A 14,255-nucleotide genomic window follows, 5' to 3' on the forward strand; every position below is an offset into this window, starting at 1 on the left:
ATTCAGCTACTGGCTGAATACATTTCTGCAGTCTACACAATTCCTGCACAGATGCCTGCCTGCTTCCTGGATCACTAATTTACCTCATTTGCATGTTTTTTACCAGCAAATGAGGTAATTATCATACGGCGGCTGTGTCCATGTAGGAATAGTGCAGGAGCGCTCATGCATGTCCCAGGAGCTCATTCCTGGATCGCACGTCTGCCATATTGACTGCAGCAGCTCTTGCACTATTCCTACACACCGTGCAGCGCTTGCTGAATCCTGCGGCATATCTTACATGAATTCAATTCTACAATTAGGATTAAGGCCAGAATATCGTATAATTTCCTTAAAATAGCCTTGGCTGCTAATATTTGCAAAATAAATATTAAATAAATTTACTAATTCAACACCTTCAAAGAGTAAACTGACATTATTATTGGTCCAGCTGACTATTCTTGACTTGGTTGTTGCTGTTAGCATAAAAATGAAAGTTCTTACAATTACTATTTTTAAACAGTTTTCCTGCACTTTGTCTTTTGGCATATTTTAAAGTGTTCTTAAGATGTATACAAGCCTTATTATAAGCCTGATTTGCTGTGTGGATATTTAATGATTTGCATGTTAAAATCTTTTTATTGTAGTCGTAAGTGGCCCAGTAAAGCTTTTGTTCCACTATGGTGTAAAAGCAAATTTACTTATATGAAATGTGTTCAGACCTATAACCTTGTTTGCTGCAGGAGATATATTTTCAAATAAGTTCCAAGCATTGGTACAATTGTCCTCATCCACATTGCCAAAATGTATTATTGTTTCATGATTGACTGGCTTAGTGCAACAATATTTAATGCAAAATAGTTTTGATCTAACTGAATTATGAATTGTTGAAAGCTGAAAAGCTGATGAGTCAGAAATGCCCAGCAAATCGAGACTAATAATATGATATATTTGTATTGGAATATTCAATATGAGTACTTCTAGAATGCTGTCTTGTCTTGTTGGAAAATCTATTACTTGTGCTAAGTTTTAATATAAATCAAGTTCAGAAACTTAGCTTTTACAACTGTGGAATATGCATCTGCTGACTAGTCAATATTTAGGGAGTTGAAATGCCCCCCCAAAAAAACAAGTCATCCATATTTAACTTGGAAAAGATCTCACCATTTAATTCTGTCTGATCTACTAAATACAGCCTCATGTTTTTATAACACACCAGAAGTCTTAGGATTAAGTTCCCACATGGCCCTATCATTCTACAATAATCATTTTCTTTTACTTGTCATCTAGAAGCAAACTATCTGACAATGAAAAATGAACCCTTAATAACAACACCCCCACAGCCACATTTATTTATAAATTTAAATTTGTGAAAATCTGATGCAACTATTTCACTACATTGCCAAGACGAAGTAATCGCAATAATTGATCCTTACATTTTTGCAATGAGTGCCAGCAGTTGTGCAGTCTCGTTAGACTGCAAGCTTTGATATAATAGGTGGTTTAATTGCCTAACCCTGGAGATGAGGGAACTCTTCTTGGTATATATGACTGCTGTAGTCTAAAAAAATGGCTTTGTCAATGAACAGTATGCCCAAAATCTCATGAGGATTACGCAAGACTGCAGGAACCCTGCAAGATATTACGATATCGGCTGCTGCATGGCTGGAAAAGAATATAAAGAACATCATGACTGCAAGTGTTCAAATATAAATAACAAATCATTCAGCCTAGAATCTATGAAGAAGAAGAAATGAGACAGGTTACCAACAGAGCGGTTAATAAGGTATAGAGCTAGAGAAGCCGATAGAAAAGGAAGTAATTATGGATAAGAATGAAAATGGTCTCAGTGAATTTCAAGGTAGTAATACCCAGAATATGAACACATTAGCAAGGGATGCAAACACACACACACACACACACACACACACACACACACACACACACACACCACACAACATACATTACACACCCTACACAAATCACACATCACACACCATACACACACAAACACACACACACACACACACACACACACACACACACACACACACACACATGTATAACCCCAAAAATCACCTAAGTATAATGGGAAAATTAGAGGCTATGGGATGAGTGTTACAAGCAGTAAACCAGCTTAACTCAGTCAAGACTAAAACAAGCTTTTGTATATTTTGAATTAAGACCCATACTGCCTTATAATGTCCAGACTTTTTTTGTGTCTGTCTTCTCTAACTAAGTTACTTACCAGCTAATAACAGGCAGTATTAGAAAGGGCAAGGAGTTATTAATAAAATGACTCAAAGATTGTTAGTCTGAGATGTCCTCCGGCGTTTGCCACTTATAAATCATATTTTCAAATCTACGTTCATATTTTCATTACTGAGAGACCTACGTGTTATTGAGATATATAGTGTGAAACAGGGCAATTAACTGTCAATGCTGGTTTATATCACACTATACTGGAAATATTGCTAGTTGTTTGCTAGTAATTATGAAAATAAGCAATATTTCTGTATGTACTTAATACTTAAAAAAAACAAGTGAATTACAAACTGTTGCATGTCATTAAGTGAAACCTTACACGTTGTTGGAGAAAACTGTCTTCGATATTTGCACTTTAAGTTGCAAATCTTGAGAGATATCTGGTATTATTGGTTTTGCTAATTATACAATTAAGCATATGTTTCAGATTCTGCAAACATCTCAGTTAGCCTGTACATAGAGAGCAATTTATTATTGTTACGTGAAAGTTTATCCCTGGGATTCAGCAAACTTCCGTGCAGGAATAGCTTATTCCTGCATGGAAACAACCGTTTAAGAGCAGCATGGCAGCAAGCCATGCATAGGTATGAAGGTGCACTGCCTCTGCTCCTAAATGGACATGGAGCATAGATGAGTGCAGAGGGTGTGTCTGAGAGTAGAGCTCTCACAATATACATGCCCCTGAACTCAAGAATTGCCGTTCGGCAATTACAATGAGTGAGAACACTCATATAGGGGGTTGCCACCTTTTCAAATGCCCAAAGTGGGACTGTTAGTGTACAAACATGACATGTTGCAGGACAAAACACACCCACAGCCATTGCAAAGGTCAAAGCCCCACTTTCCAGGAAAACCCTAAGCTCATAGCAACAGAAACATGCCAGGATTTCTGTCAAATGTGCAGATGCATGCAAAAATCCACAGCAATAAGTGAAACCTGTCTCTGCTTAGAGAAAATAACACTAGAAATATTTTTTGTCAAACTGATTAAATTTAACCATAGTTGCTTGGGTATGCCCATTGCTTAGCTATGCATACTCTAGCTTAAATGGTACAAGAAGGTAAATAGCAAGCTATATTTTCGTGAAGTCGTACTGCAATAGTGTTGTGGTTAGAGTGTTTGGTTTGTGTGCAATCATTCCCAGTTTGATCCTCACTTTAGTAAATTCTATTCTCCATGTGAAAGCAATTCATGTACATTTTTTTTGCTGTATAACCTGCTAAATAACATATATTTCTGAACTGGAGTACTGCATTAAGGGCAGATGTGAGGTGTCATTGTAATAATGTGGTAAAATCCACAGATAAAAACAAGTGTGCCATACAGTATACGTACACATGAATCAGGGATACTAATATGTAATGAATGATAAATCAATGCCATACAGCAAATAGTGTAAAAAATGTATAAAGTGTCCAAATCTACCACTTTCCCATAGCCCATGTTTCTTTTCTTTCTAAATTAGTGCAGGGGTAGGTGGGAATAAGCCCTTTTAAGCAGTAGTAAGCAGGTTTAATCCTGTTTGCGTGGGGGTAAGCAATGCCTACACAGGATAAGCAATTTCGAGGCTAACTGACTGCAAGAAAATTTAACCAGAAGTTAGCATTGCTTACCGTCGTGCAAACCTGCAAACCCGCACAAACACACTTACAACTGTTTAAAAGTGCCTTAATCACTCTGTATCCAACAGTCCTTGTTCTGCCCAGCAGCAAAATAATCAGCCTTTGCAAGTTTCTAACCCAGGACCATGCTCACCATAGCAACAGTGATTTACCACTATGCCATATCAGCTGTACACAAAATTGAGGTATACTCAAGTAGACCCCCACTATAGCAAAATCACATTTTACATGTGAAAATAATCTATAAACAATTTTTTTGTTGTATAACCTACTAAATAACATATATTTGTGAACTGGATACTGCATTAAGCCTAGATGTGAGGTGACATTGTAATAAAGTGGTGAAATCCCCTGATAAACACAAGTACCCCATACAGTGTACGTTCACATGAATCACAGATACTAAACAAATGTATAACATGTAATCAGTTATAAATCAATGCCAAACAGCAAATAGTGTGCAAATTTAAAAATAAGCAATGCTAAGCATTGCACACCTCTGCTTACCAGGTATAAGCAAGGTGTAGCCCAGATAAATAGATTTGCCCATTGGTATGCCCCTTTAAGCAATGCCAACCTTAGGTAAGCAGGTTTGCCTATAGCTTAGCATTTTCAAAACCATCCAATCACGGCAAAGTGTAGGAAATCGTCCCTATTTAAAACCCCACAGACGGGAATACATCTCATAACTGGTTGCAGCTTCCTCCTGTAGGCACAATGGAAGGTGTTGGGAAGGATCACTCATCTGAGTGCAGTGCTAGGGCATCCAGGAGTGTAAGGTCATGGCAGGACTCCTGGTAAAAGACCATGAAGAGAGACTGCTGCAGGGTCAGTACCAGGGATCGAAATATAAAGCGGAAGCCTGGGACGTCTCACCTGTGACCTCACCAGTGCCACATGCATCCCTCAAACTCGTGAGCAAGTCAGGCATCACTATGCCAGCCTAAAAAAGAGGGAGCTCTTGGATCAGTGGATCCAAGAAGCTAGGCAGGGTAATGTCCCAGCAGTGTGCGTTTAATAATTGCCTAGCTCGTGTATATAATAGATAGGTATGGCTAAATATTCCTCTATGTCTCTAACAGCTGCAGTGGCATGGGCTGTGAATCAGGAAACCCATGCATGTAGGCTGCAAAGGCTGCATCATGAGGCAGGTTAGTAATAATCTTGCATGTGCTGTCATAAGAAATAAATCTAAAAGTAGTAGAAAGTTAATTGCCAGTATAAAACCTGTATTGTGTATGGGATGTACTGAATAAACAAGACAATATGGCAGGAAGAGTCTCATATAGGTTGTATGTAAATAAAAGGGTAACAGCCTGGCAATAAAGGTCTAACTCCTGGACTGCTTGTGTTTACTCTGGTATCATATGGTAATGTAGTGTTGCATTCTCTTAATAGTACTGTTGTATTAAGCACTATTACCCACACTGTGCTACATAAATAAACTGTGTAGGAATGTCTGTATATGACTGTTGTAATCATAAGGTCATATTGTACAACTGAGAGAGACTTAGACAGAAAACAGTGAAAAGATACACAACAAAATCCAAATAGCACACTCAACTGACATAAACTGTTGCATTTTTAGCACACACAGCCATGGTTCGAATCCTGGGAGTGATAGTAAGTTGTATGCATAATCATACCCCTCAACTGTACAGATTTTGTCAGAAAGTTCAGATAATTGGCTTAATTTATTTGCCTGTCACCCTGTCCCCCTGGCAAATCAGTGGGATGATCCCAGAAGTTTAGGCAGCACATAATGACATACAACTGATTGTCAGACATCATAACCATCATAAAATGTCTATAAGAACAAACCTATCACTCTAGCAACTCACGAAAATGTTATGAGTGTAATATGCAAATTATGTCCCATCTCTATCCCCAAGTTGTGAAGCTATGACCAGAGTGTGTGCAGTAACAGAGTGAGACATATGTGCATAATAATAACGTGGAATCTGGTAATATATGTGGCAACATCCAGGTAGTGTTAACAAACATTCCCTTCACAGGTCTGTTAGATAAGAAAACTGTGCCTGGAAATAAAGATTGAAATCCTGGACTGGTACTTTAATCTGGTATTGTACGGCATTGTTAGTGTTGCAGTTTCTCTGAATAATAATGCAGTAGTCATTACTGTCACCCACAGTGTGCTACATAATAAAAATGTCTAGGAATCCCTGTATAAGTGTGTTGTAATTACAATTTCAGATTGTAAAACCATGGGAGACATATAGACAGAAAACAGTGAAGAGATACACAGCAATATCTAAACAGCACACTCAACCGTGACATACACTGTTTTATTTTTAGCAGACACAGCCACAATTAGAATCCTGGGAGTGGTAGTAAGCTGTATACATAATGATACCCCTCAACTGTACAGATTTGTTCAGAATGTCCAGATAATTGGCCCATATCCACTGCCCGTTACACTGTGCCCCTGCCAAATCAATGTGATGATCTCTGAAATTTAGGCAACTTTTAATGACATAAAACTGATTGTCAGACTTGTAAATATTCAGAAACTGTATATGAAAACAAACCTGTCATTGTAGCAACTCACCAAAAGTTTATGAGGGCAGTTGTCAAATTATGTCCCAATTCCACCTGCATGTTGTCAAGCCTTGACCAGAGTGTGTGCAATAAGAGATTGAGAGGTATGTGCATAACATCAACCTGGAATCTGGGAATATGCGTAGAAACAATCAGGTACTGTTAACAAACAATACCTCCACAGGTATGCCAGGTAAGAGGTGTATACTGTAGGTAAAATACAGTTGACATATATACTTGTCTACAAACATACCACTGTCCAAACTAAGACTATAGGGTAGTGTAATAATACCTGTAAGGTACAGATTACTGCAGTGACTAAGAAAGTTGTGAGAACTACAGGGATATACAAGTTGCTAATTGACATCTCTCTCTCCCCCCACCATATCTGCAATAATAATCTAAATACACAATTCAATGTGTATGTGTACAATAAAATCTACTGTTGGAACATATGTCCTATTGTTTGATAAATACTGAAATGTGTTTCTATGCATGTGCCATGTTGAAATACTTCCACATTGGTGGCATGCTACCATCAATGTAACCTACATATTGCTGTAATGGCCACTGTGGTTCCATATATGCATGTGTTCTGTTCGCTATGCAACTGTTCCATATCTTCTGTTTTGGGCTAATGGGAATATCTATGCATGCTGTTATACCTAATCCTGGAATGTGTTGACTATTACTAACCCGCATATGTATTAAAATTGCAACACCAAAGCATGGTTGGGAAGGCCGGTCCCAGCGGACCCACTTCTCCCATTTCATGAAGCCATGGCACCGGGCATCTGCACATCTGGGGCCCACCCTGGGACCTCCTCATCTGCTGGTCCTGCACCACCTTTGGGTGGAATTGCCTCAAGGGATGGGGCTCACCCCCGCCGGGAGCAGGCGAGGACAGTAAACTGTCACCATAATCAGGTCCAGGGTCTGGTGCATAGCGAGCTCCGCAGGGAGTTTGGAGATCACCTACACCAGCTTGAGGGCCACATGGTGCATTTAGAGGGTCAGCCTGCCCCTCCTACTCAGCCCCCAGCACAGTCACCTTCGGGGCCATGAAGGTGCAGTGGTAACTGTCCATGGGTGGGGACTTCAGTCCCACTGTTTCCATTTGGGGGCTCATGGGCTTCCGACTTCCAAACACCCATCCCCATCCAAGGATTTTACCCCCCCACATGTATCATATACCAACATGTATGCTGTCTTGTCTGTCTTGTCTGTCATCCTACCCAACCTACCTCCTCAAATATACCTACTATCCTTCCCCAACATCCCACTCTCATCTTAAAAAAAAAGAAAAAAGGGCAATCTCTTCCCCAAACAAAATCTTGCCCCATATATAGCTGTCCATTTCACACACATGTCCACTGGACATGTAATCTGGTGTAATTGGCTTCACAACATATTCTTGTTGTCCTCACCCCTCTCTCAGGGGTTTGAGTGTCCAAATCTACCTCCAAATTCAGTGTATATGCACATCTGATGCTGTAGAAGAAATGGGCAGCTATGGACCTTCCCTACACCTGCCCTGCACATCCCCAGCTATTTTCCCTATTGCCTTTCCCTCTTTGTGCCCCTTTTTCACCACTTTTCTATCACCCCTTTTTCTTTTCTTTTAAATAAATTAGCGTATGGGTAAGTGGGAGTAAGCACTTTTAAGCAGTAGTAAGAATATTTAACCAGAAGTTAGCATTGTTTACCATAGCGCAAACCCATGTAAACCCACTTACAACTGCATAAAAGTGCCTTAATCACTCTGTATCCAACAGCCCTTGTTCTGCCCAGCAACCAAATAATCAGCCCTTGCAAGTTTCAAACCCAGGACCCTGCACACTACTGATTTGTCACTAAGCCATGTCAGACATAAATAAATCTGATGTTTTCTCAAACATATCATCCAGCACATTCATTCAACAGAAGAGGAAATGTGTTTATATATAAATATATGTATGTACATATATATATATATATATATATATATATATATATATATATATATATATATATATATATATATATATATATATATATATGTGTATATATATATATATATATATATATATATATATAAAATAGCACAACAAATACATATATGACCAAAGGCACTGTTATTGGGGGTGAGGGGGCCTAATTTAAGTACCTCTTGTAATTATTGATATCATCCCCTCATCCACAGCCAAACAGATCTGCCTTGCAATACAGTACTAACACTTGCAAGTCTCATAACCAGGACCCTACACAACATAGCCACAAGAAGTTAACAGTAATCCATCTCACCTGTACGATGTCAGGATGGTATCAATAACATATCATGCAGAACAGTCTGTCTACCATAGGGAATGTACAATGTGGAAGCAGTAAACATTCCAGTGATATATATCCACACACACATATTAGGAAGATACATATTTAGAGGGTACACAGCATATTGAACAGCCAGTATTCCTACAGTTGCCACCTTTTAAAATGGACAGCGTTTGATTCTGTCATACAAAAGGCAATTAATGCATGAAACAATTACCCACAGTGAAGTCAAAGGATGACGCCACACACAGGTTTGCATACATAGAAATGTTTATTTGTGCACTATTTCAGTAGTATATGCCATTTTATATTGCAGTTAGGTGTTTATAATACATACTAACTGAATAATGCAACTCTCAAGCAAAACATTTTATACAGTAATCTTAAAACATAACATATGTTGCTGTCCAGGCTAAGGCCTTCAAGTAGTACAACAATAAAGAAACACTGACCCGGAAGATAAGAATCAGTCAACACTAATTAATGCAGATGTATAGTTCAGCAGCCTCCAATCACACTCTGTACTCAACCCCTAGGGGAAAAAGAATTAAGTTGTCCCAATGAAAATGTATCTGTTACATAACAATGCTTAACTTAATACATCACTATCACACTGACAAACAGAACTGTCTGTAAGACAGTAAGCACCAGCCCACCAATGTTCTCAAGGTGAAATGTATAGAAATGTACATCTATATACCTTAAGGTGTCTTACTACTGATATCCCTCACATGTTGTAGCAGCCTAGGTTATAAGTGGTGCATACCTCTCCCTCATAGAATGACTTACAAGGACATATAACGGTGTTACATACACTGACCTCTGGACTGTACAAGGACACACACATTTTGTCCAGCTAAAGCCCACATATAGGTTCATAGGTTCATAGGTTCATACTAGGCTATCTGCCCTAGGGCATTTATAAGCCTAGCCCAGAGTTTTGTGACTTTCACCACCCCTTTAGTTTGAAGGATACTATGCCCATTATTTAGCTGTGCCTCTGTCAAGCAGTGACACTGAGGTGATCCCTGGGGTATACCTGCGATCTCCCATCCATTGGTCAAGATTTCTCTTGAACAAAGCCAGCGAGGTGCTCTGCCTCACATGTACCGGGATTTTGTTCCACAGCATAGGGAGTCTCTGGGTGATGAATCTGTCCCTCCAGCACGTCCTATTTATGACCGTGTCAAGGTTCAAGTCTCGTGCTCTTGTAGATCGGATGGATTTAGATTTTTTGAGGTGAAGCATGTTCATTAATTCCGGGTTGGACATGGCCTTGTATGTCAGGCACAGGTCACCTCTGAGCAGGCGGTAAGCGACTGAGTAGAGCTGCAGCTCCTTCAGTCGGGCAGCATAGGACATATTTTTGAGACCCTTTATCCTTTTGGTGAGGAACTTTTGGGGCCTTTCCAATTGCTGCAGGTGTCGGGTCAGATACATTCCAAATGGGGCGTTATACTCAATCATCTGTCTGATGAGTGATGAGTACAGGGGAATGATGACCTCCCTTGACCTAGACGTGAATCCCTTCATGATCAGGTGGGCAATGTAGAAGGTTTTCCTAACTACTTTGGCAACGTGGGTATCAAATGAAAGGTTACTGTCAACCTGGGTCCCCAGATCCCTGATAACCTCTTCTCTGCTTAGTGGATTGCCACCTATATGGTAGCTGGGGGTAACCTTGTTTTTCCCGAAGGGTATGACTATGCATTTTTTAGCGTTTAACTTTAGGCCATGGCTTTGGCACCAGTTATCCGTTTCTATGAGACCCTTCTGAAGGATATCTGTGTCTGATGTGTTTTTAACTATGGCGCCCAGTTTGCAGTCATCTGCAAACTTTGTCAGCCATAATCCTCCGTGCTTGCCTGTACTTCTGAAAAGTAGATGCCGAACAAGAGTGGGCCCAGGACCGAGCCCTGTGGGACACTGCTTGTGACAGGCTTGGAATCAGACATGGCGCCAGCAACTCTGACCCTGTGGGTTCTGTCACTTAGCCAGTTTGCAACCCATCTTGTGACGTATGGGTTTACATTTAAGCTGGTGAGTTTTTCTATGATGCCCGAGTGGGGTATTGTGTCGAATACCTTTGCCAGGTCAAGGTAGGCTGTGTGGACTGCCTTGCCCTCATCAATGGCCTTGGTGACTGTTTCGAAAAAGTCAACCAAGTTTAAGAGGCATGATCTGCCCTTGACAAAGCCAAATTGGGTTTGATCCAATGTCTGCAGGTCCCCTATGTCTTTATTTATGAGTTCCATTATGATCCTCTCCATAGCTTTGCAGACCAGGCTTGTCAAGCTGATGGGACGGTAGTTTCCAGGGTCGGTGGAGGCACCGCCTTTATGTAGTGGGATCACAGTTGCCGTACGCCACTCCTTGGGTACGTATCCTGAGGTGAGGCTAAGATTAAACAGCTGCCCTAATTGCGGGTTTAATTCCTCAATGAGTTCATGGAGCACACAACCGGGGACACCATCTGGTCCCATGGATGCTGTGTTTTTCGCCTTGGAGAGAGCTGTTCTCACCTGAGCATTTGAGATGTTTGGGAGGCTACAATCCTCTGGTATAGATATTTCTCCTTTTGGGGGGGAGGGGGGGAGAAATTTGCACTGAACCTGTCAGCCAGTATGTTGGCAATGTCTGTAGGTTCAGTGATCTTTACATCATTTTGAACTAGTTCTGAGCATATCTGGGAGTTTCCTCCCAGGTTTCTAACATAACTAAAAAAGGCCTTGTGATTGTCTTTTGAGTCCTTGGCGATTTTTCTTTCAAAATTTGCCTTGGATGATTTTATGAGAGCTCTTAGTTTTTTACTTATAATGATCAAGGGTGTCTTCCTTTTTAGGGATCTTGCTCTATCTTGTAGTAGCTTTCTCCTTTTGTTGTAGAGCTTGTTTATGGCTGGGGTCCACCAGACTGGACGCTTGCTTTTGGTACAAAGAGTCTTTGTTTTGTTTGGGATTGCCTGATCCATGCAGTCCTGGAGGTGCTGGTAGAAGGCATTTGTATGTGATTCAGCGGCTTTAGTGATGGTTTCCGCTGGTTTGGGGGCCTTGAAAGAGACCACACTAGTCCTAAGAAGTGTGAAGTCGGCTTTAGAGAAGTTCTTCACTGTGGTCTTTTTTTATCTGGGGTGGGGGCAGGATGTGGACTTCCAGTGAGATTAGTTTATAATCTGACCTCACCAATGAGGGGTATACCTCCGGTGTTGAACATTGTGACCCCATGTTCGTGATGATGAGATCTAGTATGTTTTCACCTCTTGTGGGCATGGTGACTAGTTGTTCCATGGCATTTGAGTTTATGAACTCTAGGAACCTTTGGGCTAGAGTGTTGGGGCTTGAGTAGTGATCTCAGTCTATATTCGGATAGTTGAAATCACCTAGTATGATGGTGTTTGGGGTTACATTTATCCCCTCCAGAGTTTTCAGGAAAGCTGTATGAGGTTCCTGAGTTTGAGAGGGTGGCCTGTAACATGCTACAAATTGCAGAGCAGTCTTGCCTATGGTTAATTGCACCTGGATGGTCTCTGATGCATTGTGCGTTGCCACCAACCTGGAGGTGAGGGTGTCTTTGATGAATATGGACACCCCTCCTCCTTTCTTGGTGTTGTCCGGATTTTGGGGCCAGAACGCATGATATGAGGTAAAACCTGATAGTGCCGGGGTGCTCTCAGGAGCCTTGAACCAGGTTTCAGTCACAGCACAGACATTGATGTTCTCCATACTGAGAAGTGCTTCGAGTGCGTGCATCTTGAGGTTGAGACTTCTGGCATTGAGCAGCATTACCCTTAGTTTTTTTCCTTTGTTTTGTTCTAGGGTGGTAGGTTTAGAATTTGAGCCTTGCCTAAAAAAGGCACTATGGGGGTGGCAAGAGCCTTTGCCAACATCCGGAAGCCCAGGGGTGACAGGTGCAAGCCGTCCCTTGCAGCGTGGCTTGTCCAGCATGTCATCCCAGGCAGACAGACATTGGATCCCCTTTGAATGACACCAGAGATTAAGCCAATTATTAAAGCTGATCATCTTGTCTCTGTATTGTGTCATCATTCTTGGTGAAGGTAGGATACTGCTCAAGGTCAGGGTCATACCTGCCTGGGCTACATAATCAGAGAGCTCCTCTATGTCTCTTTTCATGTAGTCCAGGGAGGTGCGTCTCAGGTCGTTCACACCAGCATGGACAATGACTGAGTCATACTTGTACCTGCTGTCGAGTGACCTGAGTGCTTGCATTATGTGGTGGATTCTAGTGCCCAACAGGCAGCTTACTGTGACCTTCTCCTTGCTCAATCTGGTGAGTGGGATGTCAGTGTGTCTGACTATGGAGTCACCTATGACAAGAGTGTCTGGCATTGTGTTTGGCCTTAAGGGCTGTGACTGTTTGGCACACTGACTTTGTGGTCTATGTGTTGCATGTGTCTTGGGTTGTGGTGGCAGTTGTTTGGGTGTCTGCTTTGGTGGCCTCTGCTGTTTTGGCAGATTTTTGGTTAGAGCCTCCGAGTATGTCTTTATGTGTTTATGTGTATGATATGAAGTTGTGATAGTGCTATGTGAGACTGGGTTTGTGGTGTGTGTGGTTACCTTCTCCTCCTGTCTGGTCTTGCCAGTATTATGTTGAGAGAGCTCAGCCTCCAGTTTAGCTATATAGTTGCATCTCTCGCATGTGTTTGTGTTTTGTGGGAGAAGGAGAGGGTTGTCTGTGTACATGAGGCAATTGTAACATTGCCTCAATATTCCCAGATTCATCAGCTGAGCAGGAGTGGACACTAGCAACTGACCCCGCGACATGCTAGAAGGAAAAGTTAAAAACTTTGTGTAGATGGGTTTGAAAAGACTTCGAGGGATGTGGATGATCAAAAAGGGGTATTAGGCTGGTAGGGTGCTATGTATAATAAAAAGTGCTATATCAGAGTAAAAAGTACTTTGGGAGCAAGTGCTAGGCTATCCGGATAGAGAATAGTCACTTAGGAATCAAGTAGATCTAAACTTATTAGGTATAGAATAGGGTGGTTAGATTAGCAGTACAGCTTAGGAAGAGCTGTTCTAAGGGAAAAATGAAGAGTGGACTTTAGGTAGCCGAATAGTTTAACCTTGATTAACCGCTGCTCTTGTGTGCTTCTGTGGCAACTCCGCGCTAAAGCGTGCTTTATAGCAGGGGGCTGGAAAAGACAGGAAATGACCCAAAATGGCCAATAAACTACAAGTTGCTGCCTTAAACCACTCCTCTGAGGACAAACAAGCAGCTCAGTACTCCCCACTCTCACTGGTGAGTAAAGAAACTTCTCCCTGACCAAACAAAGAAAATGAAGAAGTACAGGAACCAAGACAAAGCCCAGGGATCAGCAAAATCTGATCACTGGAACACTAGCTAGGAAAGTATGGAAAACAAGGATTTTTTTTTGTTTTTTTCAAGTTTTTTTTACACAGATAGACAGAAAACACAATAAATGCTGTACTTTTCGACTAAATGCTATCAAAAGCTAGTACACTTGAGTGTATTAGCCTGTAGTTTAACTTTTAAGCAAA

This window comes from Protopterus annectens, chromosome 3.part0, assembly GCF_019279795.1.
Source record: "Protopterus annectens isolate FY-2018-M chromosome 3.part0, PAN1.0, whole genome shotgun sequence".
NCBI classification, from domain to species: domain Eukaryota; kingdom Metazoa; phylum Chordata; order Ceratodontiformes; family Protopteridae; genus Protopterus; species Protopterus annectens.